This window comes from Suricata suricatta, chromosome 11, assembly GCF_006229205.1.
Source record: "Suricata suricatta isolate VVHF042 chromosome 11, meerkat_22Aug2017_6uvM2_HiC, whole genome shotgun sequence".
Classification (NCBI taxonomy): domain Eukaryota; kingdom Metazoa; phylum Chordata; class Mammalia; order Carnivora; family Herpestidae; genus Suricata; species Suricata suricatta.
The window spans coordinates 106,577,621-106,604,994 of NC_043710.1; the positions used below are offsets into that span (position 1 = coordinate 106,577,621).

General features: G+C 44.9%; 1 long non-coding RNA gene across 1 annotated transcript; it reads right to left on the reverse strand.

Moving 5' to 3' along the window:
• Nucleotides 1-1,228: 1,228 nt before the first annotated feature.
• LOC115272797 lies at nucleotides 1,229-27,008 on the reverse strand. Its single transcript, XR_003900464.1, has 3 exons — nucleotides 26,931-27,008; nucleotides 3,310-3,411; nucleotides 1,229-1,501 (listed from the first exon to the last, which is right to left on the reverse strand). It is a non-coding gene; the product is annotated as an uncharacterized LOC115272797 (long non-coding RNA).
• Nucleotides 27,009-27,374: the final 366 nt, after the last annotated feature.

Here is a 27,374-nt window from a genome sequence, read left to right on the forward strand (position 1 = left end):
AAAGGGGTATGGACCTCGCCACCTGCCTGCCCTGCCATTTTCAGACTAACACTTACGAGGCAGCCAGGCACTTTCTCTCCCATCCTCCATCCTGCTTCCTCTTGTGTGGGTGTGCCCCAGGTCCCACACCCTCCCTGACCCACCCCCAGTCAACCCCTGGGTGATGGGACCTCTCCACACCTGGTCCAATCGCCGTCCGGGCTCTGAAGCCCCCCTCAATACCACCTTCGTGGCAGCTGGGCATCGAAATCACGACCTCAGGGGGTCCTCCTGCTCTGCTGTATCTTTCTCCCCTCCTCACCGCTGCTCCGACCCCCCTGGCACTCGCACCATCAGGGCGTTGAGACTCTGGAGCCACGGCGGCATGCTCCTCCAGAGGGGCCTGGTTGGCATTTGAGGCAAAAAGCCACAGAGCCGAAGCTGAACTTTCACAGCCCTTCAGTCTCTTGTCATTTCCCTACTTTGCAAAGAATTGTGAGTCCGGCTGAATGATGCCGAGCGTGCAATTAGATCAAAGGTCACTGCAGAGAAGAGTCTTTGCCATTGTTAAGTGCAGACAGAGACCATCCAGGGCCTCCCGTAACCTTTTCCTTGGAAGCTTAACCCCTCACGGGCAGAGTCGTATAGAAGGCTGGAGCAGGTGCTTTTCAGGCCTTGGCACCGACACCAGCAACCACCCTGAGCCCACGCTCAACAGCCCCTGGGGCGCCGGGCTGGCCCAAACCAAGACGGAGGGAACAAGGTGGAGAAGGGGCAGGGACAGAGCGTTATTCTGGGCAGTTTTCTCATTTGCAGGACCCGCCGGACCTTCCCTTCTTATGTGTGGGCAGAGCACCGAGCTGGGTGGTATGGGCAAGAGAGAAGCTGCAGCAATGAGCCATCTGATTGGCTGCCTGTAGGTGGCTCCGGCCCACGGTGGGGACAGGGAAGGGTTAGGGCACTGGAGTCAGATGGAGATGACAGGAGCGGAGAACCCGGATTTTCCCAGAACAGCCCTGATTGCATATGGGTGGTGGTAGTAAGTATACAATAAGATGCCATTTAATATGCATGACATTGCATTTATCAGCAGGGAAGAGCCTCTGTTATAATGAAGTATACTGCTTAACAGTTTTTTCTGATATTTGTTTACGACGATCTAGCCCCCCAGACTCTGAGCTAGTAAAGATCAGACACCGTCATATTTGTCTTCGATCCCGAGCAGGTAGCGTGATGCTAATATACATGAGAGGTTCCCAATTAATATTTATTGACTCGATCAATAAATAAATGGAGAGGAAAGAAAGGAGCACACACTAACACTTCTGTGCTTGTGTTCAAACCCAGCCGTCACACAGGCGTCTGTTACTCATGAAGCTTACACTTGTCTCATTAACTAGGTAACGGCGTCTTGCTGCTCTTAGGGAGAAAATGAAACTCCAGAATGTTTAAGGTGTTTGCCCAAATCACACCAGTATTTGAACCCGTAGCCGGCTGGCTCCAAAGTTCATTTTCAAATTGCCTGTGCAAGACAGAAATTATAATGAATGCTGAGTATCAGTTCCCTCTTCCTTTAGCAACAATATCCCAACTTTTCCTTCAAGAGACACCGTTCCCCACCCTCAGTCCATATGCTGTGGGAGGAATGGACTCAGGGGGGTCTTAGGACTCGGGGTGACCTTTGGAACATAGCAGGTGCAGGCACCCAATCCCACCAGAGCCAGCAAACACACGAACCCTTCGCGAGAGAATTATTAAGAGAGGGGCTACTTCACATTTAGTACTGACCGTGTCCTTCTTCGCTATCTCCTGGCACCCAGGATCGAAAGCCAGGAAATTCTCTCCCAGACTCCCTCCCCAGCCCGGGCTCTGTAAGAGTTCAGCAGCGACGGTGTTTGTTCAAGATGTGGAAGGCGGAAGAGAAGCCGCAGCCATTTTTCCCCCGCTACATGGAGTTTTGGAACTTCCAGGCATCCCCTTGTGAGTCTCTGGGGTGTGGGAGGCACCCGAGACCACTAGGGGCAGCTTCCCCAAGATCCCCCAATTCCAGAACTCCTGGAGGTCAGGAGCTGCCTTCCTGGCCTTCGCTCTCCAATCCTTCCAATGAATGTAACTTTTACTCTTTATAGTAAATTCATTCTTCCTCCAGACACATCAAGTGGCTTCCGGTTTCCTGAGAAACTGTGACTGATACCAGCAGGGGAGCTCCCTGACTTGATCCCGGCCCTGCAGGGAGACACCCTGGGGAACCCGGGAAGCCAGCACTGGGCAGATGTGAGAGATGGAAACAGAGACTTGATGACATCAGCTGAGCACCCCTCCCCCACCAGTCCCATCCCATTCAGCTTTGCCGGAAGCCCTGGGGCTTCTCAGCGCCCGACTCAATGAGATTCCCCTTGGCAGTTATTTAAGCTCATTTCCTCTTACGTTTGGCCAGGGGCGTAAAGTAAAGACCCCAGCCAATCATCTGCAGCCTTCTGTCAGAGCCTTCCGACTTCTCAGAACATGGAAGTTTCCAGCTTCTGGCCGCTTCTCAAGCAAACTCCTGGACCCGGAACCCTTAAGCTTCTTCACCTTCCAAAGACCCAAGTGCAACACTTCTTCGCCTAGAACCCTACAGGCCTCGAGACCCACCTCCTGAGCCCCCTCTCTTCCGGGTTGAGCTTTCATCCTCCGGAATCAGCTGAGATCAAGAAGGGTTGATGCCTGTTTGCCGTGACCCCAGAAGCAGCCACCACTTTTCTCTTGCCTTCACTGCTGTTCTTTCCAACTATGCCACCCTTCTTCCACAGCTCACTACCTCCTCCTGCCCACATTCCACCCGTCCCCAGAGGAGGTGTTAGAAGCTACAGCAATTAGATATTCATAGTTCATATCCTATTCGTAGGACCTCCGGCCACCATTAAAATGTAAATCCCTCGTGAGAGGCAACATGATAAGGTTTAGCAGTGAGCTCAAGAAATGGAAGGTACCGGAGTCCTAGAATCCAACACAAAGCGTTGGCTCATGTCTCTGAGCCTCAATTTCTTCCTGGCACAGTGATTGCCAGGGCGCCCCTCACAGGTCTTTGGGAGGGTTGAGACAGGAAGAACTTTTGCTCTCTGCGAGCTGAGCCCTTGCAACCTGATGGAGGCTCACTAGGAGCCGGACCATTAAAGCCTTTCCTGCGTTAAGTCATTTCATCCCTACAAATCCCTGCCCCAGGGCACTACCCTTGTCTGCATATTACAAACAAGGACACAACAGCACAGAGAGGGTGTCCTCTTTACTGCAGAGAAGCGGAGACAGTACACCAGCACGCAGGCTGCTGGGAAATCCTGCACCACTAACCTTCATTGCACAGGGTGCCGTGGTCGGATTCTTCACTAACTTCTTCTGCTTTTGAGGGGGTGAAGCATGCATGATCTTTGGGAAGCAGAAAAGAGGGCCTGCCTGGGGAGAGAGGGTGGGGAGGTGAGGGCCGGAAAGACACGCGCCCCAGGGCCGCCGACCAGGCCCTGGCCAGCCCAAGGGGCTCAAATATGCACCCCCCCTCATTTTTTCAATTAAAGTAAGTCAAAGTTTACTAAACAACTACCCTAGATTTTTGTGGGAGACACATATAAGCTGTGCAAAATAAAAGAGAGTTTAACAATAATTTTTAAGAAGAAAATGTGTCTACCACATTCGCTTAATAGCTGCTAGTGTGTGTGTGTGTGTGTGTGTGTGTGTGTGTGTGTGTGTGTACCATCTCAGACATGCAATAAAATATGTGTAGTGTGCATGGACAATCCCCTGCAGCTCTGCCCGGGTTCTGAGGGCCGCCCCGCCCCGCCCCCGGCCCCGCCCCCCCCCCCCCCCCCCCCCCCCCCCCCCCCCCCCCCCCCCCCCCCCCCCCCCCGCCCGGAGCAGCAGGGGTTGTGTGTGGCCAGAAGGAAGCCAGGACATTCCGCGGGCACTGGAACCTGGGCAAGCCAGGCTCCTGTCCCGCTCCCGGTCCCGCTTTCCCAAGGCAGGGCAGGGCCTTGCAGAGAATGGCTCCTTCCGTTCATTTCTGGGCCACCGAGGGTTTCCGGCCTCTTCATTTGCATCTGTAATTGAGAGCTCCTTAGCAGCTCGTTAGGAAAGTGGGGCTCTTTGTGACCAACAGGAGAGAGGAATGAGTCCCTGAGGGGGGCTTTGAGAAGGTGGTTAAGGATCTCAGAGAGACAGAAGACAGGTTCAGAGGAACCTTGAGCAGGAAGGCGTTTAGGATACTCACTGGCAGAGACCCAGAGCTTTGGGGGCCCTCCGCAGCAAGCCTATAACCCACGCCTGGCCCTGGAGCGGAGGCTCGGTCGGCTGGACCCCTGGGCCGGGCCCCAAACGCCTCACACGCGGGGGTGAGCTGGCAGTGGCCTTCCCGGCCTCGTCGGGCCCAGGCTGGGCTCTCTGGGCCTCGTGGCACGTCCAGGTCCTGGCTGACCCCCTGCAGCCTCTGATTCCTCATGCTGGGGAGCCATTAATAGGAGGAGACGATCATGTATTCATTCTATAACCACTTATTGGGCACCAGGGGTTTATCAGCCATGTCCCATATACTATATGGTTGTTTTAACCTCACAATGGAATTGAAACACAATTTGTTGTTCAAAAAAAAAAGAAGAAGAAGAAGAAGAAGAAAGAAAAAGAAAGAAAGAAAGAAAAACAAGAAACCAAAGCACAAAAAAAGATTAACTAATGCATCAGAAGTCACACAGGTTTTGAAGCTAGATCTTAAGCATCCATGAACCATCTCCCTGGAGCAGCACAGCACTGACCAGCCCAGGACAGGCCGAGGGTGAGGGGAGATGTATGCACAGCAAATTCTCCAGGAAGTCAAGGGTGGGGAGAGGCTGCTCCAAACTAAGGAAGCCAGGGTAGGTGCCAGGAGGGGGTGACCCTTGAGCTGGGTTTCAAAGGGTGAGTTGGGTATGGAAAACACAAATAAGGAGAAGGGGCCATGGGTGCGGGGAAGAGGCAAGGAATGGGCTAAGCAGTGACTCCATAGTGAAATGTCCCTGCACATTCTGGTGGCACCAAAAGATGGGTGGCCCTGTAGCAGGGGGTGTGGGTGGGAAGAACGGAAGGCACAGATCCACAGGAGCTCTGGGGCCAGAGCCAGGATGGCAGCAAATGACAGACTAAGGAACCAGGACACGGCTTCTCAGCAAGTGTGGTGGTGGGGGCTTGTGCTGAGCCAGGAAGAGAAAGAGAGGAAAGCTTAATAGGGTCTCTTTCATCCTCTGGCCTCAGGTTCAATGCCACCTCCTCAGGACAATCCTTCCTGACCACCCAACCAAATCAGGTCCCCTGGTACCGTCACCTACGTCCATGACTCTCTGTCATACACCATTCACACCCGTGTATCTCCCTGGTGGCGGGTACCACTCTCTTGTTTGTTCATTTATTACATGGCTCCATATTCATTTCCTGTTGCTGCTGCAACAAATTACGACACAATTCATGGCTGAAAACAACATAAATGCATTATCAGAGCATCCTGGAGGTCAGAACTCCACAACGAGTTTCACTGGGCTAAGATCAAGGTGTTGGCAGGCCTGTGTCCCTTTTGGAGACTCCAGGAGAATCCATTTCCTTGTCTTTCCACCTCCTTAGGGCCACCTGCATTCCTTGGTTCATGGCCCGTTCCTCCAGTCAAGCCTGCAGTGTGGCCTCCGCAAATCCCTTTCTGCCCTGCTTTTGTTGTCACATTTTCTTCTCTAATTCTGACCTCCCTCTGATAAGGACCCTTGTGATTATAGGGCACTCACCCAGACAATCCAGGATAATGTCCCATTTCAAAATCCTTACATAATTACATCTACAATGCCCCTTTTCCATGTGAGGTAGCAGACTTGCAGGTTCAGGAATTAAGACATGGGCATCTTTGAAAACCAATATTGAGACTATCATAGACTCCTTTACCATAAGATAAGCATCAGGAGGCACAAGCTTTGACTGCCTTGTTTATTAGAGAATCCTCAGGAAGAGCTGGACACACTACACTATAAATGAACAAAAGAAGGAAGAAAAAAGAGAAAAAAAACACATTTGGTAGAGAGAAAAGTAACTCTTGCTTCTGCTATCAACTCAGGTAGAAACTAATAGTTTTAGGTTTCTTTGCCTTCCTTATCCAAACAAGAAACCAACAGGCCATAAAAAATATAGTCTTGGAAATGGAGTGTGACAGAGGTAGAAAATTTGGGGAAGGAGTAATCCATTTTTCAGCACTGTGGAATAAACTCTGGGCATCCCTGGAAGAGCAGCCCAAACGAATACATTTGCTGTCACCTGATAAGGTATGTCCATGTCCGGCTCCACTCCTCCTGCTGTCCCAGCCACTGGTGGGATCTCAAGGGACAAAGACCGAACTTCTCTTCCAGCCAATCTGAAGTATCAGGAATGGATACAAGAATATTCCACATCCAATAAGGTCAACGCCTAACATCTGGTCACAACTAAAAAACTACCAGGCACACAAAGAAGCAAGAACAACCCATGAGGAGCAAAATAAATTAAAATCAACTCAAAACTTGCATATATGTTAAAATTAGTGCAATAAAGTTATCAAACCAGTTACTATGACTGGATTTCATATGTTGAAAAACTAAACAGAGATGTGGAAGATACAGAAAACATCCCACTGCATTTCTAGAATTGAAAACTCCAAAATGTAAAAATAAAGATGCTAGACAGGATTAATGGCAGATTAGGCATTTCAGAAGAAGTTATTAGTGAACTTGAACGCATGGTAACATAAACAAACCAAAATGAAACACAAAGAGAAAAGAGACTTTTTCAAATGAACAGAGCATCAGTAAACTGAAAGACAACCTCAAGCACCCTAATAGATATGGGGTCTCCAAGGGAGGAGAGGCAGAAAAAAATGGAATGATGTCAAATAATTTTCCAAATTTGATGAAAAGCATAACTGATAGACCCACAAAGTCCAATGAACCCCAAGCACAAGAAACATGAACAAAACTATATAGCAAGCCACATAATAATCAAACTGCTCAAACTTAATAAGAAAAAAATAGTAACAGAAGCTGAGAAAAAAAGTCATGGTACATACAAAGGAACAAAGATAAGAATGGACAGTAAAGTTCTCACTGGAAACAAGGCAAGTGAGAAGACGGTAGAACAACATCTAGAAAGTACTAAAAGAAAAAAAATGGTTGACCTAGAATTCTATACAAAGCACAAATGTCTTTCAAAAACAAAGGCAATGTAAAGACTTTTCAGACATAAATAAGAAGCTGAAATAATTCATCACTAGCAGACCCACAAGACAAGAAATCTTAAAGAACATCTTTTAGGCTGAAGGCAAATGATACCAGGTAAAAAGATGGATCTGCACAAGCGGGGCAGAGCACCAGCAATGATAACTATTTAGGTGAATGTGTACATTTCTCTTTCCGAATTGTTTAAATATCTTTAGAAAATAATGGACTCAACAAAAATGTTAGCAATATAGTATGGAAGTTATAGGTAAAATGTGTGATGAGAGGAGAATATTATAAGCCCTAAAGTAAGTAATACAAAAGTAAAGTTACAGCTAATGATGCAACCAGGAAAATGAGATAGAATTTAAAAATATAGTCAATAATCCAAAAGAAGATAGAAAAAAGAGAAGAGCAATAAGATAGATTTGAGTGAATCATATCAACAATCACTTTAAATCTGAATTGACCTTAAATGCCTCAGCGATCAAACTGGATAAAAAATGTAGGCTCCTACTGTACATTCCAACAAGGAAAGCAGGTCAAATATAAAGACACAAATTGTTTGAAAGTAAAGAGATGGAAAAAGATACATCATATTAACTCTAGTTTAAAAAAAATGGAAACAGATTTCCACTCCTGGGAAGGTGGAGTAGATGTACTTTTCCCTACTCATCTTGAGAAGTAGAACTGAATATTCTGGATGCTGTACATAAAACATAAGACACTCCCCAAAGGAGGGGAGAATAAAGCACATCAGCGAGGGAGCTCAAGGCTCCAGAAATAATGTGGTGGTAAGTTCCTTGGGGTTTCTTCTTTGCCTCATGATTCCAGAAGAATATAGAAAGAATCCAGCAACCTAGAAACGCCAATAATCAGAGACCAAAAAAACAGAAGGAAAAAAAGAAAAAAGAAAAAGACAACCGGTTCTTTGTAGCCAAAGACCAAGAGCATCTTAATGATTCAGAAAGCGTTTGGACAATCCCTTCTGTCCTTTGGTTTAATCCCATAGGAAGAAAACGGTGGCTTTATCACAGTCCATGCTACTACGGCTGGCTAGGGGGCCTGGATTCCGCCCGCATGAACCTCCACCGAGGCCCCTCCACCCCCCAGCAAGGTGTCGAGAAGGCCGTGCAGAAGCCAGCGCTTCCATTCTCACCAGTGGTTTCAATCTGCTGCATCTCCGGGATGTCAGCAGAAACTTCACGGGCATCCTGGCCTTCGTCTCCCACCCCACCATAACCCTCCTCCTCCCGCTGGGGCACAATCAGAATCTAGTGGGGACTTTTATCAGGACCCGGTGGGAGCGACGCCATGCCCACCACAGCAGGGCTGGAGGCCGCGGGGTGGGGGGGGGGCTGGAGCCCTGCCATCAGGAAGAGCCTCTCTTCTTGGGGGTCAACAGAGGCTGAACGCAGAATATGAACTTCCACCCCACCTGCCAGGAACAAGGGAGCAACCCCTACCCCTGAGCAGTGTAAGGGCAACGGAGTTAAAACAGAAAGTATAGGGGCGACTGAGGGGCTCAGTCAGTTAAGCGTCCATCTTTGGCTCAGGTCAGGATCTCACAGTTCGTGCGTTTGAACCCTGCGTCAGGCTCTGTGCTGACAGCTCAGAGCCTGGAGCCTTTTTTGGATTCTGTGTCTCCCTCTCTCTCTCTCTCTGCCCCTCCCCTGTGTGCTCGCTCTCTCTCTCTCTCTCTCTCTCTCTCTCGCAAAAATAAATATTTTTTAAAATGTTTTTTAATTAAAAAAACACAGAAATTATAAATAAGATCTGGTATCAAACATAATATTAAAATTTTCAGGTTCAATAAGAATGTACTCATTATACCAAAAACTAGGAAGATTTCAAATGAAATTTAAAAATATAATCAAGGAGCACCTGGGTGGCTCAGTCAAGCATCCAACTCTTGACTTTGGCTCACGTCATGATCTTAACAGTTGTGAGATTAAGCCCTGAGTTGAGCTGTGCTTTGTGTGTGTGGGGCCTGCTTAAGATTCTCTCTCTTCCTCCCCCTCTTCCCCTTCCCCACTCATTCTCTCTCTTCTTATCTCTCAAAAAAAGATACTCAATAGATGCCAACATTGAAATGATAAAGATGTTAAAATTATCTGATAAATATTGGAGTGCAACCATGGTAAAAATGCTCCAGTGAGCACTCATAAACTTGCTTGAATCAAATTAAAAAAAAAAAGAAAAGAAACTCAAGTAAAAAGAATAGAAGATACAAAGAACAACTAAATGGACATTTTTGAACAGTAAAACACAATAATCAAATAGGAGTCTCAATCGATAAACTCAGTATCAGAACAGAAGGGAGAGACAGAAAAGAAATAGTGAACTAGAAGATAGAACAATAGAAATGACTCTATCTGAATTATGGAGAGAATATAGACTAAAAAAAACTAGGCCTCAGGGATCTGGGGAATAATAACAAAAGAACTAACATTTGTGTTATCAGAGTCCCAGGAAAAAGAGGACGGAGCAGAAAAAGTGCTCCAAGAAATAACGGCTGAAAACTTCCACAATTTATCAAGAGACACAAACCTATAGATTCAAGGAATTGAGCAAATCCCAAATAAGACAAACCCAAAGAAATCCATGCTGGGTGCCTGGGTGGCTCAGTCGGTTAACTATCCAAATTTGGCTCAGGTCATAATCTTGCAGTTCATGAGTTCCAGCCCCATGTTGGGCTCTGTGCTGACAGCTCAGTGCCTGGATCCTGCTGGGGATTCTGTGTCTCCTTCTCTCTATGCCCCTCCCCCACTCATTCATGTTCTCTCTCTTTTTCTCTCTCTCTCTCAAAAATAAACATTTAAAACAAAATATTTTTAATGATGGATAGATATCATTATTTAAAAGAAAAAAAAAAGAAATCCATGCCAAGACATATCATAATTAAACTTCTAAAAACAAAAGACAAAGAACAATTCTTGAATGCAGCCAGAGGAAAATGGTACTTCCTCTTTAGTAGAGAAACAATTCAAATTATAGTGAATTTTTCATCAGTAGCCATGGAGGCCAGAAGGAAATAACACAATCTTTTTCAAGAGTTGAGAGACTAGAACTGTCAATCAGAATCCTATTGCTCAGCTGTATATATCCTGTATCTGGCAAAACTATCCTGCAATCATGAAAGGAGAATAAAGATATTCTCAGAAGAAAGAAAACTAAAAAATTGTTTCCCAAAAGACCTAACCAAAAATACAATAGATTTTCTTTCTCTTGAATGTTCTGAACTATGTTTGACAGTTGAAATGAAGACTATAATGTTATCTGATGTGGTGCTAAATATGGGAACTATTTCAAATAATTATTTTACAAATGGGGGCAGATAAAGGAAAAAGGGGGGTGAATTCTCATCTTATCACTTCATCAAACTGGTGAGATAATGATATTAGTAGTCCATGATAAGTTATGTATCTAAAATATAATACCTAGAGCAACCACCAAAAAAGGTATAGAAACAGGTACATTCAAAAACACTATCAAGAAATCAAAATGTAATTCTAAAAAAAAAAGTTCAAGTAACCCATATAAAGGCAGGAAAAAGAAAACAGAGAAGCAAACAATCACACAAATAAGCAACTAAATAGAAAACCAAACAGAAAGAAAGAAAGAAAGAAAGAAAGAAAGAAAGAAAGAAAGAAAGAAAGAAAGAAAGAAAGAAAGAAAGAAAGAAAAAATAACAGACTCAAGCTCTGACATAGCAATAATCACATTAAATGTAAATGGTATAAATACACCAATTTAAAAAGTGGATTAAAAAACTGACCCAACTATATGCAGTCTACAAGAAACACATTAAATATAATGATAAGCAGGTTGAAAGTACAAGGATGAGAATTATATATAACACAAACACTAATCTATGGGAAGCAGGAGTAGCTACATTAATATCAGATAAAGTCGACTTCCAGAGAAAAGAAAATTACTAAAGACAGAGAGAGATATTGTTATATAATGATAGAAGAGTCAATTTACTAAGAAGACATAGCAATCCTAAAGGGTATGATCCAAACAACAGATCTAAAGAATACAGTAAGCCAAACTATTAGTGCTAAAAGGAAAAACAGGAAGAAAAAAAAAAACCCAGCACAATTACAGTTGAGGACTTCAACATTCTATTCTCAGCAACTGATAGAACTCTTTGATAGAAAACCAGCAGGGGTACAGAAGAACTCAACACCATCAAAAAAAAGGATCTAATTGGCATTTACAGAATACCCTCTCAGCAACAGTAGAATACACTTTCTTTTCAAGTGCCCTTGGAACATATACCAAATAGACCATATCCTGAGACATAAAACAATTCTCGGCAAATTTAAAATAATTTAAATCATACACACTGTGTCCTCTGACCACAATGTAATCAAACTAAAAACCAATTACAGAAATATAACAGAAAAAAATCTCCACACACTTGGAAACCAAACCATATTTCTAAATAATTTGTTGCTTCAAAGGCAAATGTCAAGGGAAACCTTTTAAAAGTATAGGGACTGAGTAGTAATAAGAACATAACATCAAATTTTATGGACACAGCTAAAGCAGTGATGATAGGGAAATTTATAGCACTCAATACATACATTAGAAAAGAGGGAAAGTCTATGGGCGCCTGGGTGAGTCAGTTGGTTAAGTGTCCAACTTCAGCTCAGGTCACAGTCTCTGGTTGGTGGGTTCAAGCCCCACATCAGGCTCTATGCTGACAGCTCAGAGCCTGGAGCTGCTTCGGATTCTGTGTCTGCCTCTCTCTCTGCTCCCCCTGCTCATGCTGTCTCTCTCTCTCTCTCTCAAAAATAAATAAACACTAAAAAAATTAGAAAAGAGGAAAAGTTTCAAATTAATCAATCTAAGTTTTAACCTTAAGAATCTAGAAAAAGAGGAGTAACTTAAAATCAAAGAAAGAAAAAAATAATAGAAGAGCAGAAATAAATAAGATTGAAAACAGAACAAAGAACTCGGTCTTTGAAAAAAAGATCACTATAACTTAAATCCCTGGCAGGACTGATTTTTAAAAAAGACACAGATTACCAGTATCAGGAGTGAAAAGGGATATCATTACAGACCCTGCAGATAGTGAGACTATAAGAGAAGGGAGAAGACGATGGCTTGGGAAGACCTTGAACTCACCTCCTTCCTCAGACATCCCATATCTACATCTAAGTACAGAACAATCCTCCAGAAGAGCTAAGGACTGATTGAACAGCTTCTGCACAACAATACGGAGAAGAATCAAAGAGCTGGAGCAGGGTCATGACAGGGACCTCACCCCCAATGCAGCAATCTGCAGGGGAGAAGGGCCTCGCTGAGGGAGGGTCCCGTGCACAGACTCACCCACCCTGAAACACAGTGAAAAAGGGCACCTAGACAATAAGTAAAGGAAATCCATTTACTAACCTTAGAGTGTCCACCAGATATGCAGGAACTGATGGTGCTCTATCCAGGGTCCGGGGCACTGGAAAGAACAATCTTGTACAATCCTCCTCTGCTTTGAGAGCACGGACAGGAGCAGGGTCCAGGAATTCTAGCCAGACTGCTAAAAACACACAGACTGAAAGCAAATAGATGGAAAAACATATTCCATGCAAAAGAAAATGACGAGAAAGCTGGAGTAGCAATCCTCAGATCAGACATAATGGACTCTAAAATAAAGACTGTAACAAAAACAAGAAAGGGCATTACAGAATGAGAAAGGGGTCCGTCCAAGAAGAGGATACAGATGCACGCACCCAATACAGGAGCTCATAAACCATAGAGGAACTATTAACAAACACAGGAAGAAATAGATAGCAATGTAATAATAGGGGAACTTAATACCCCATTTACATCATTGGGTAGACGATCCAGACAGAAAATCAATAAATAAACATTGGCCTTAAATGACACCTAAGGCCAGAGAGACTTAACAGATGTAAGAAGCATTTCCATCCCCAAACTGTAGGATACACATTCAAGTGCACATGGAAAATGTGGGATAGATCACATGTGAGGCCACAAAACAAGTCTCAGTAAATTCAAGAAGGTTATAAGAATATCAAGCACCTTTTCCAACCACAACAGTATGAAACTAGAAATCAATTACAAGAAAGAACTGAAGGAGTGTCTGGGCGGCTCAGTTGGTTGAGTATCTAACTTGGGCTCAGGTCATGGTCTCACAGCTGGTGGCTTCGAGCCCTCCATTGAGCTCCCTGTTGTCGATGCAGGGCCCGCTCACACCCTCTGTTTCCCTCTCTCTCTATGTCCCTCCCCCTTTCAAAACCTAGTAAACCTCTTTAAAAAACAAGAAGAAAACTGGAAAAAATGCGAACACCTGAAGACAAAACAACATGCCATTAAACTGCCAACGGGTCAGCAAAGAATTCAAAGAGGTAACTAAAAATACCTTGGGACAACTAAAAATGGAAACACGTTTCTAAAATAGTTGGGAGACAGCAAACGCAGTTCTGAAAAGGAAGTTCATGGCGACACGTGTCTACATCAAGAAACAAGAAAAATCCCCAAAAAACTAACTTTACACCTAAAGGAACTAGGAAGAAAACAAAGCAAGCCCAAATTTAATAGAAGTAGGGAAATAATGAAGATCAGAATGGAAATAAACAGACTTACCAATAAAAAAAACAATAGAAAATATCAACAAAACCAAAGGCTGGCATTTTGGAAATAGAAACAAAATTGATTAACCTTTGGTCAGACTCATAAAAAAAAAAGAGAGGGGCCAAATAATTATAGGCACACCTTGAGACGTTATAGATTCTGTTCCAGACCACTGCGATAAAGCAAATACACCAATAAAGTGAGTCAAATGAATTTTTGGTTTCCCAGTGCATATAAAGTTATGTTTATACTACACTGTATTCCATTAAGTGTACAAAGCATTAAGTCTAAAAAAATTGTATATACCTTCATCTGAGCTTTCAGTGAGTCATAGTCACTGAGCACAGACCTTCATCGCAAATATAATTATAATGTGAAAGTTGGAGATACTGTGAGAATTACCAAAATGTGACAGAGGCATGACGTGAGCAAGTGCTGTTAAGAAAAAAATAGTACTGATAGACTTGCCTGGTGCATACTTGCACACTCAACATCACTAATTATGAGAACAAATGCAAATCAAAACCACAATGAGATATCACCTCACCTCGTCAGATTGGCTATTCTCAAAAAGACGAGAAACAACAAGAGTTGGTGAGGATGCGGAGAAAAGGGAACCCTGGCGCACTGCTGGTGGGAATGTACACTGGTGACGCCGCTCTGGAAAACAGTGTGGAGGTTCCTCACAACATTTAAATTATAACTGCCATATTATCTAGCAATTTCACTTCTGGTTATTGATCCGAAGAAAATGAAAACACCAACTTGAAGAGATATATGCACTTCCATGTTCATTGAAACATTTATAATAGCCAAGATATGGAAGCAACCTAAGTGCCTATTGATAGATAAATGGATAAAGAAATGTATGGATGTATGTGTGTGTATATAAATATATATATATATATATATATATATATCACTCAGCAATATAAAAGAATGAAATCTTTCCACTTAAAACAACATGTATGAGCCTAGAAAGTATTATGCTAAGTGAAATAAGTCAGAGAAAACAAATACTATATGATTTGGTCCCTTGCATGTGGAACTTAAAACACAAAAACAAATGAACAAACAAAACAACCAGAAACAGACTTGTAGATACAAGGAATAAACTGTTGGTTACCAGAGGGAGGGGGTGCTGAGGGATGGGCAAAGCAGGGAAGGGAAATCCAGAAGTGAAAACTATGTTATAAGACAGATAGGTCATGGGCGTGTAATGTACAGACTAGGGAAGACAGTTAATGACACTGTAATAACTCTGATGGTGACAGATGCTAAGTAGATTCACAGGGCTTATTTTGTCGTGTATAAAACTATCAAGTCACTGTGATGGACACCCGAAACTAATAGGATATTGTATGTCAGTTTCACGTCAATTTAAAAAATTATAAAAAGGGATGATTATGAACACCTACACACCTACATTAGACAATTTAAATAAAATGGACCAATTCCTCAGAAAACCCAGACTAGGACAACGCATCATTAAATAGCTACGTTATTATTAAGGAAATCGAATGTGTAATAAAAAATTCTCCCCAGTTTTTAAATTTGGGTTCAGATGGTTTCACTGGCAAAGTCTGCAAAACACATAATGAATTCACATCAATTTTACACAACCACTTCTAGAAAATAGGAGAGGAGAGAACATTGTCCAATTTATTTTATGAAGCTAGTATTACTCTAATACCAAATTTGTCAAAGATGGTAAACAAAAAGAAAACTATTGACCATCATTCCTCAAGAATATAGACATAAAAATTCTTAACAAAATATTGGCAAATAGAATTCAGCAACAAAGTAAAAGAATTACACACCATGACCAAGTGAGGTTTATTCTAGGGATGCAATACTGGTTCAAAATTCAGAATTTAATCAGTGTAATCCACAACAGTCTATAAAAGAAAACCAAACGGTTCTATCAGTGAATGCAGAAACAGCACTTAACAAAATTCAATGCTCATTCATAATTTTAAAAAACCTCTAGGAGAAACAATAATCGAGGAGAACTTCCTCAGCTGGACGGTGACTGCAGAACCTCACAGCTGACTACTAAGTCACATGTAACTGAGCGCTTTCCCCCTAAGATTGAATAAAAAAAGGAAAGGATATGTTCTTTCAACACCCTAATTCAGCATGGTGCTAAACGTTCTAGCCAGTGTAATAAGGTAAGAAAAAGAAATAAAATACATACAGTTGCACAGAAAGAAAAACAAAACTGTCTCTATTTGTAGATGTGTAGAAAATTCCAAGAATCTGCAAAAAACTTCTAAAACTAATAAGCGTGTTCAACAAGATTGCAGGATATAAGATACAGAAATCAACTATATTTCTATATCTTTGCAAATAAACAAACACATGGAAACCAAAATTAAAAATACAATGCCGTCCACAATCTCTTTTTTAAAATACACTTACATGTAAATCTAAACAAAATATCCGATGCTTGTATGTTAAAAACTACATACTGTCAATGAATGGAATCAGCAAGATCTAAATAAATGGAGAGAGAGCTCCACTCACAAATTAGAAGACACAACAAAGAGGAGTAAAAATGTTAATTCTCACCATACTATTATGCAGGTTTAACAGATTTTCTATCAAAATACCAGATCAACCTAGTGGGTGTGTACATAAGATAATTCTAAAAGTGATATGGAAAGAGAACCGAACTGAAAGAGCTAAAACAATTTTGAAAACAAATGAGTAAAGTAGGAAGAATCAGTCTACGTGATCTCAAGCCTCACGCAGCCACAGTAATCAAGACAGTGGGTATTGGCAGAGAAATAGACACAAAGATGGATGGAGAAGAATAGAGAATCCAGAAATAGAGCCACACCAATATGCCAAATTGATTGATGACGAAGGTTCAAAAGCAACTCAATATAGGAAAAATAGCCTTTTCAACATATGGTTCTGGAGCAATTGGACACCCACAGGCAAAAAGCAAAAGCAAACAAAAAACAAAGACGATAAAAAGAAACCTTCAACCCAAGTCTTGTATCTATACAAAAAATAATTCACAAATGGATCACACTTAAATGTAAAATGTAACGTAAACTATAAAACATTTACAGAAAAGCAGGAGAAAATCGAGGTCTAGGCAAAGAGAGCTTAGACTTGACATCAAGCAAAATTGAAGAAGGAAATTTTGATTAATTAGACTTTATTAAAATTTAAAACTTGGGCTCTGTAAAAGACCTTGTGAAAAGGTTGAAAAAGTAAACTGAGAACAACCACATGTCCAACAAAGGAACCCTTATAACTCAATGGCAAAAAAAATTTGTTTTAATTAGAAGATGATGTAAGGTTATATATAGATGAAAAATAAGCACATAAGATGATGTCCAACATATCAGCCTCTGGGGAAATGACAATTAAGACTACAGTGAAGTATCAGGACTCACACTTCGAAATGGCTAAAAAAAAAAAAATAATAATAATAATTAACACCAAAGGCTGGTGAGGAGGTGGAGGAACCGGATCACATCGCCAGAGCGATGGCAAATAACACAGACACTCTAGAAACCTGTTAGGCAGTTTCTTGAAAAATGAAACTTGCACTGCTGGGCATTTTTCCCAGAGAAACGAAGACTTACATTCACATAAAAACCTGTACATGAATTCTTTTGATTTTTTTTAGTTTATTTATTTTGAGAGAGAGAGAGCATGCAGAGGAGGGGCAGAAAGAGAGAGGGAGGGAGAGAGAAAATCTGACAGTGCAGAGCCCGATGTGGGGTTGGAACCCATGAACCGTGAGATCATGACCTGAGCCTGCATCGAGTCAGACACTTCACCCACTAAGCCAGTCAGGTGCCCTATGAATGTTTTTCACAATCTTATTCATCATAGCCAAAAAGTGGAAACAAGCTGTCCTTCAAAGTGTGAATGGTTAGACTGTGGTGCCTTCATACCATGAATACTACTCAGCAATAACGAAGAACGAATACATTCCTATAGGCAACAACCAAATGCATCTCCAAAGAATTGTGTTGAATGAAAAAACCCAATTCCAAAAGATTACATACTGCCTACTTCCATTCATGTAACATTCTTAAAATAACAAAACTGTAGGAATGAGGAACAGATTAGTGGTTCTCAAAAGCTCTGTAGGAGGTGCAAGTGTGGGGAGGGGCTCCGTGAGGGACGCTGGTGGGACAGAAACGTCTGCGTCTTGATTATGCAAGGCATGACCACCACGGGGAACCGGGTCAAGGGTTATGTGCTCTCTCTGTTCTACTTCTTACAACTGCGTGTGAATCTTTAACCATCTCAAAATAAACATTTTAATTAAAAATAGCTTTTGAAACCCCCAGTACAAAAACCACATATTATATGATTCCATCTATGTGAAAGGGACAGAACAGGAAACACTGTAAAAAGTAAAAATGGTGGCGAAGCCTGAGCGTAGGAGGAGAAGAAAATGGGGTAACTGCTAATGGGTGTGAGGCTTCTTTGGGGGTAATGAAAAGGTTCTAAAATTAGATTGTGATGATATTTGCACAGCTCCGTGCATACACTAAAAACCACTGAACTATACACTAATGTGGCTGAATTTAAGCTGCAGAACTTACATCTCGATAGAGCTGTAAAAAGGGAAGAAGGCGTTAGTGTCTATATTAACTTCGGAAAAAGTAGATTTCAGTCCAAAGAATATTACCAGGTACTTTTTTAAAGTTGTTTCATAATGAAAAGGGAGGCAATTCATCAAGAGGACATAACAATCCTAAATGTTTATGCACCTAATCACAGAGCTTCAGAAACATGAAGTAAAAACTGACAGAGCTACAAGGAGAAATGGGCAAATCCATAATTATAGTTAGAGGCTAGAATATCCATTTTTCAGTAATTGATAGAACAAGGAGCCAAAAAAATGATTAAAGATATAGATGATTTGAGCAGCACTATCAAACAAAGTGGCCTATTTGACATTGCAGAACATTCCATCCAATAACAGAATACAAATTTTTTAAAGTGTACATAGAACGTTTCACAAGATGAACACATTTTGCAACACAACCAAGTCTCAAGCACTGTAAAGAGCAGAAGTCAGACAAAATGTTTTCTCAATTAGAGTTTAATAGCAGAAATATCCCTAGAAAACCCCCAAATATTTGGAAATGAAGTAACACACTTTCCAAAATGCAAGGGTCACTCGTGGCACTTGGGTGGCTCAGTTGGTTAAGCATCCAGCTCTTGATTTTGGCTCAGGTCATGATCTCACGGATTGTGAGTTTGAGCCCCGTGTCTGCATTGACAGCACAGAGCCTGCTTGGGATTTTCTCTCTCTTTCTCGCGCTCTGTCTCTGCCTCCCTCTCTCATAAATAAATACACATTTTAAAAATTTTTTTAATGATTTTTATTTATTTTTGAGAGACAGAGAGACAGCACGAGCAGAGAGAGAGGAAGATACAGAATCTAAAACAGGCTCCAGACTCTGAACTAGCGGTCAGCACAGAGCTTCGGCTCAGGTTTATGAGTCTGTGCTGACAGCTCAGAGCCTGGAGCCTGCTGCGGATTCTCCGCCTCCCTCTATCTCTGCCCCTCCCCCATTCATGGTCTGTCTCCCTCTCTCTCAAAAATAAACATTAATTTTTTTTAAACTTAAGTAAATAATAAAAAGAACATTAAAAAAAGCAATTCAATGTTCTTAAAAGATCAGTTCTTCCCAAATTCTTCTACAGATTCAGTGTAACCCCATCAACACCCTTTTAGCAGAAACTGATTTAGAAACTTGTATGAAAATGCAGAGAATCTGGGATACCCAAAACAACTTTGAAAAAGAAGTGCAAAGTTGGAGGCTTAACACAATCTGATTTCAAGAGCTATAAAGTTGCAGCAACCAAGATAGTGTGCTGCGGATGTAAAACCTAAAAAAAATAAATAAACAAATAAATAAAAATGTAAATTAATCAATATAACAGAATAGAACACAGAAATAGACCAAACGTATATAGAGAACCGATTTTTGACAAACTTGTAAAGGCAATTCAGTAGAGAAAGGACGATATTTTTCCATTAACAGAACTTAGAACAATTAGATATCTATCTGAAAAAAAGTAGGAGCTTTAATCTATTTCTTACACCAAATATAAATGTTAACTCAAAAGGGAACAGAGACTTAAACATAAAATCTGCAACTTTAAAACTTCTAGAAAAAAACATAAAACTTGTGACTTCAGCTCTGGCAAAGGTATCTTAGACACAACCACGTAAAAGAACAAACTGGTAAAGTGGACCTCATCAAAATTAAAACTGCCCTTCAAAAACACTGTGAAGAGAATGAAAACACAAGCCATAGGCTTAGAGAAAATATTCACAAATCATACATTTGATGGAGTCATATCTATGACGTATGAAAAGTCTCACAATCCAGTCATAAGAACATCGACAACCCTACTTAAAAAATAGGCAAAGGACTTGGCTTTACCCAAGAAGATACACAAATGGCAAAGAAGCACATAGAAAGATGCTCTATGTCACTAGTCATTGGAGAAATTCAAATTAAGATCACAATGAAACGCCACTGTGCATTTATTGGAACGTCTAAAATTAAGATGACTGACCATACCAAGTGTTGCCAAGGAAGTGATGCAAGTGGAATTCTCGTACTCTTCTGGGCGAACTATAAAATGGCACAACTAATTTAGCAAACGGCACGGTGGATTCTCAACCACCTCCTACATGGTCCAGCCATTCAGCTCTTAGGTATTTGTCCAAGCGAAATGAACACGCTCGTCCATCCCAAGACTTTCAAACAAATATCCACAGCAGCGCTATTTGTCATCACCAAAACGTGCAAGCCTCCCAAATGTCCATCAGCTGGTGAACAGACAAAGTGTGATGTCATTTAATAAAATACTATCCGAAATGAAAAAGAATGAACTGTTGATATATACAACAACACAGATGGATTTCAAAATAATTATGCTGAGTGAAAGAAGGCAGACAAAAAAAAGAGTGCATACTGGATGCTTCCATTTATGTCATTCTAGGAAATGCAAATGAACCTTCAGTGACAGCAGATCCGTGGTTGCCTGGGAATTCGGGGTGGGGGGACACAGGAGAGAGAGATTACGAAGAGGCACAAAGAAACTTTTGGGGATGATGGATACATTCATTATCTCGAACATGCCTATGTCAAAACTCATCAAATTGTACACTCTAAGTATGTTCAGTTTATTGTATGTCAATTATATTTCGATAAAGCTTAAAAACAAAAGGATCTGTGGAGAGATGCCGGAGTGGTAGGGAAGATTATTGCTTGGTCTCTTGCCTTCCCCTTATCCTAACCGCCCCCGTCAAGGCCTGGGGGGGATGGAGGAAGAAAGAAAGAGTGCAGATGAAGGGGCAGCGGAGCCTGAGTCGGCTCTAGGACAGCTTCTGCTCCCGAGTCCCTCCCACCCATCACCCCGCTCCCCGCCACTGCCTATTGTGACAGTGATGAAGATGAGGGCTCGTGGGACCTGAGAGATGACAAAGTCACGGGCAACAGTCAGCAATATTCCCTGAACACCGTCAGGGCTCTCCAGGAGAAACAGGACCAGCAGTATATACGTATGCACATATCGAGAGAGAATACAGAGAGAGAGAGAGAGAGATGGAAGTGCAGGTGCAGATGGAGACAGACACAGAGAGAAGAGGGGGCTGACTTTAAGGAATCGGCTCATGGGATTATTGAGGCGGAGAAGTCCCAAGACCTGCAGTCCTCAGAGACCCACGAGACTCCGCGGTCCACGTTTCCGTTTGAGAACAGGAGAAGAACAGTGTCTCTCTCGCCTGAACAATCACACGAAGTTCCCTCTTATCAGCCTTTTTGTTCTATTGAGGGCTTCCGCTTGATTGGCCGAGACCCATTCATGTCAGGGAGGGCGATCCACTCTATTCGGGTCTACAAGTCAACTGTTAATTTCAGCCAGAAACCCCTTCACAGATAACATGGGACCAAATGTCTGGGGACACTGTGACCCAGTCAGGTTGACGTATAATGTAACCATCACAACCCCCTGTTGGGTTTCATACACGGGAAACAGAGCTGCACCTGAGACAAGCATTTAGAGCCTTCAGTCTACAGGGAGACGGACACTAAGAACACTGTTAACCAGGAGCCCCTGGGCGGCTCAGGGGGTTGAGCGTCTGACTTCAGCTCCGGTCATGATCTCACAGTCTGTGAGTTCAAGTCCTGCGTCGGGCTCTGTGCCGACAGCTCAGAGCCTACAGCCTGTTTCAGATTCTGTGTCTCTCTCTCTCTCTGCCCATTCCACTTACCCTCTTTCTCTTTCAAAAATAAATAAACATTTAAAAAATTTATAAAGAACACTGTTGATGATAATTTACTGTGGCCAACAGAATTCCAGGACAGCCCTCATAATTTCTGCCCACCGGGGTCATTATAACCCATATCTACCCTCCCCTTGAGTGTGGGCAGAGCCGATGACCACTTCCAACCAATATAATCTGGCAAATGTGATGGCGTCTCACCCTCTTGATCAGATTACTTAAATGGCAAAGGTAAAGGGATTTTTTTCAATGTAACTAATGCTCCCAAATCAGTTGGTTTAAATTAACTGAACGAGATTATCCTGGGTGGACCTGACTGCGTTGGGTAAAACCCCTAAGAGGGACTCGGTCCCTCTTGAAGGGGACGCTCTCCTACTGAAGGAGCAAGAGGGAGCATCGTCAGCTCTCTAGGGAGAGAGACAGTCCCCATGAGCTGATGGCCCCAGTCCAACCCTCCCAAGGAACTGAATTCTGCCAACAACGTGAATGCGCCGGGAAGAGGTCACTGAGCTCCAGATAGGAATGTAGCCCAGCCATCCCCTCGAGGGCCACCTGGTGGGACCCCAGCAGAGGACCCAGCCAACGAACGCTGGCATTTCTGACCCACAGGGACAGAAAGATAATAAATGGGGTACTGTTTTAGGTGCTGACATTGTGGAAATCTGTTACACAGCAATAGAAAGCAAATGCATTCACTCACTCACTCCAGACGTATTTAGAGGAAAGAAAAGTGACAGGACTTGCCCAAGGTCACACAGCTGATCACCGGCAAGGTGGTAATAATAACTAGTTTCCCCAAGATTTACACCACACCACAGTCTTGGGTAATCTTAGTGACAACATCATGGAGAACACACAGAGATTAACTATATGATGACCTGTCAGTGTCCGCGTCTTACAGGTGAGAATCTGAGGCCAAAGAGGCACGAGAGCGCCAAAGGCCACCGGGGCCAGGAAGGATGCACTGGGATTTGGCGCCACCCCCTCTGGCCTCCACTTTGTCTGCTGCTGCGCCGTGAGCTGGGGCCGTGGCTTGAACCGACCCCTCACAACTGTACTGGACAACGGTTCCCAGAGATGGCGAGGGCTCTGCACCAGGGCCTGAAGTCACACGCCTGAGTGTCGCGTCTCTGACCCGAACTCAGAGAACAAACAGAACACACGAGCCCTCAGGACTGCAAAAGTGCAACGCGAGTCATAGTTTATGAAGCACTTTCATAGATCCTGGCTTGCGAGAGCCTCCCAACGGCCCTGCAGGGTGGGCAGATCTGCAAACAAGGAGCTGCAGCAATGGGAGAGCCGCGTATGGTCCAGACCGAAGACCAGCAGCACACCCGGGAAGAGTCATGTTTCAGTCGCAGGAAAGAATCGATGTCCCATCTCGAAGGCCATCAAACAGGAGTTTTCCTTCACTCAGAGAAGGGTCAGCCTTTTTGTGGTGCTCAGGTCTTCAACTGATTAGAGGGGGCCCACCCACACCAGAGAGGGCTTTTGCTTTACTCAGGGTCTGATTCAAATGTTAATCTCGTTCAGAAACACCTTCACAGACACCATAATGTCAGGACGCCCCGTGGTCCAGTCAAATTAACCCATAAAATCAACCATCACACCCACTAAGGGGATCCTTCGCAAAGATGTGGGAAGAGCAACAAGGAACACTGAACGCACTTCAGGACAAGCCGCTGGCCTTCCTGGAGGGGAGACCTTGGAGGAGCAGTGACGAGAGTCCCGCTCCAGCAGCTGCAGGGGCGACAGAAGACTGGAGTGGCAGCCAGGGCCTCGGGGCCGGAGCAGGGAACCCAGTAGCTTCACGGCACTTTCCTGCCCGCCACCTCCCAGCGCCCAGGCAGAGGGAGAGGGAGCCTGGTGAGGGGACCTTCCAGACCAGCCCCCGGGGCCCAGGGCAAGGCAGGGAGCGATGAGGGTGGCTCTTGGGCCAGCAGGAAAGTCACAGCGCACCCATCACAGGTGGAGACCGAAGGCTGGGGGCAGTGACTCTGATAAGGAACAACTAGAAGACCCAAAAAACAGCCTGGTCCTTCTGAGCCCGAGTTGACGATCCTTCTCAGCCCCTCTGGCCGCAGGCTTATACCTTTCTTCCCCTAGAGTGGGGCGTGGGCCCCTCTGGGACACGAAGCCATCTGTTTTGCTCCCCCCTATAAACCCCGTGCTTCTTGAAGTGCCTGGGATATAGTAGTATGTGCTCAATTAAATATTTGTTACAGGAACGAAGGAACTTGCTCTGTGCCAGAGCTTGAGTCTGAGTGACAGACACAGAGTTGATGAGAGGTACCAGCCACGAGGGCAGACTCTCAGACCCCGCGCCTCCCTCCTGAGGAAGCCATCGATGCCCAGTGGAGATTTCAGGGGTGACTCTGCCTTGTTGCTGGTTTAAGGCACGGCTCCATTAGAGCCGGAACCACTTCGTCCCCTTGAGAAAGGAAGTCTCCTGAAGAAGAGTAGAACGTTCCTCGGGGTGCATGGGTTTCTAGAATGCCCACATTTCCCCATCCCTCAGGGTGCATGGGTTTCTAGAATGCCCACAGTCCCCCATCCCTCAGGGTGCATGGGTTCCTGGCTGCTTTGGTCCTTTGACAGAAAGCATGAGAGAGAGGGTGCCTAGGAGGATCCCACCCAGCAAAGGGCAGGGAGGAGCACCGGGGGCTCTGGGCTCCCCGCAGGGACGCTGGCTCAGCCCCGAAGGCGGGCTCCCACCCGTTGAGCACAGACCGTGGAGCAGAAGCATGCCTGGTGCTTGGCTCACGGCCCCCCGAGAGGCAGGGATAGCACCCCACTTCACCCAGGAGGTTCTCAGGCCCCACGAAGGTTCAGGGACCTGCCCACGTCCCACCATCGGGTGCGTCAGGGGCAGAGCTGGGGTCTGAGCCTTGACCTGTCTGCCTCCAACATGCCAGCTAATTGGACAGCTGCTTCCGCAAGTCACGGAACCGTTCATGGAGCAAGGTTTCAGTGTGGCCCTCCCTGTGCCAGAAGGTGGTTGGACTCAGCCGGGCACTTCCACTGAGAGTGCGGAAGCCACAGAGTCCTGTACATCTAACGGTAACAACAATAATAGTAATAGGATCAGTGCCGGCCCCTGTTTACCCAGCACTCCGGCCAGGACCACACTGAGGGCTTTACACACATTCCTGACGGCTTGCTTGCTTTCTCTCTCCCTCTCTTTTTCTTTCTTTCTTTCTTTCTTTCCTTCTTCCTTCCTTTCTTCTTTCTTTCTTTCTTTCTTTCTTTCTTTCTTTCTTTCTTCCTTTCTTCCATTTCTATTTTTATTTTATTTATTTATTTATTGAGGTTTATTTATTTTTGAAAGGCAGAGATGGAGTGCGAGCAGGGGAGGGGCAGAGAGAGAGGGAGACACGGAATCGGAAGCAGCTCCAGGCTCAGAGCTGTCAGCACAGAGCCCGACACAGGGCTTGAACCCATGAACCATGAGGTCATGTCCTGAGCCAAAGTCGGGCACTTAACGTACTGAGCCTCCCAGGTGCCCCGTGATGTCTTTCTTGATTGTGCTCGTTTCCCAGAGAGGGAAGCAGAGGTAGAGTGGGCTCCAGTACTGTCCCCCAAATTCCACAGTCAGGCAGTTGGGAAGCCCCTGAGTCCTAGCTCTGACGCCGCTCTGCCCCGTCCGTGGAGTGCAGCTCTGGGGCTCGCCAAGGGGGGGGCGCCGCCTGGCACCTCCCCAAACAGCTGCCCACCACCTGGGGCCCAGCGAGGCCCCCCTCCCTTCCCCTGCACCGCCCACAGCCATGTGGGCAAACACCCTTGCCTCCCCCCGGCAGGGGACACCCGATTTGCATAACTTAATTAAATTCTGCATTCTCGGTTTCGAAGGGGCCGCCTATGAAGGATGCTGAGTGCGTGGTCTTAAGGCAAATCAGCGCAGATGATGAAAGAGCCCATTTCAGTTAAGCAAATTATGAGGAGGCGGGCGTTGTCCTCACTCTAATAATTTCCCGTGAATTATTTATATGGAAACTGCAATTACATTGGGCAAAACAGTGTTGTATGCATAAAGCTCACTTAATTACCCAACCACCTGTTGGGACGCAGGGTCCTGCACCAGCCTAGTTCTTCCCGCAAAGGTCCTCCTTTGGGGAGGGCGGGGGACCCGGGACTCCGGGCAGCGGGGCCGGGAGGGAGCGGTGGCCGCCGGCTGAGCGTCCCCATCCTGTTCCCCTGGTCCAGCCTGGAGCGGAGTCCGGTTCTCCAGGGCCCGCCCAGGGAAAGCTTGGTCCCATGGGGCCTGTCCCTCGTCCCTGGGAAGGGGGATGGGAAGGTGAGGAGTGAGAGAGGGGAAGGAGAGAGGGAGGAAGTAGGGAGAGCCTCACACCCTCCCCACAAACCCTTTAACCAAAGCAAAGGAGACCCTTTCATCAGTGCCCGGTTGTTTAACGGGAAATGAGGGTTGCCATGGAAACCACCTGTCACATAGTATTTCCTCCCAGTGGCCAGCTGGAGAGGCGTTGATGTGGCTGGGTGGGGAAGGTCGGAGGGGCGAGGCTGCACGGCTGGGGAGCCGTTTGTTGAGACGCAAGTCACATAGGCGGTCCCTCCCCCGGGCGTATCCCGAGTCCGTCTTTCCCTCGCCAGGATCTTGGGGTGAGGTCGGGGGGCAAACATCTACGCACACCCCGGGAGAAAAACACCATAAACGTCAGAAACGAGACAGAACTGTCGAAAACACACGGAATGGGCTGTATAATAAGCGTATGCGAAACGTATGTGCTGCTTCGTCCTGTGACTCGTAAGCCCCTGGGATTTCTTGAAGGGGAAGTAGAGTCCACAGACACACCCGGCGGGAGGGTGTTCGCCGCCCTCCCTCCTACCCGCATCCAAATCCTGTTCTCCAGATGCCCGGCAGTGAGTCTGGGTAAGAGACGGGCAGGGGTGACGCTGGCCGAGTGCCCCCGACTGGAGACGGAGGGCTGCCCCTGACGACCGGAAGTTCGTTGCAGGGGCCCCAGAATCCCGGGTTCTGCTTGTATCACTTACTACAATCTGACCTCGAGAAACCAAGCAACAGAGAGACATTTTGGCTAGAGGTGAAATTCAGGCACAGTGACTGAAGTGCCCTGATTTGTTTCACAGTTAGGGATGCACGCAGTGCGCGAACGACATGGCGATGCACTTAAAAGGTGAAAACAGTGCCGGTGGCTCACGCGCGGGACGCCCTGACTTACACCGCGTGCTGCCCTGCCCCTTACCCGGCACCTGTCACGAGTCTCAGCCTCCCGTCCGGGAAGCCGAGGCGGGAGAGGGGAGCCGTCCAC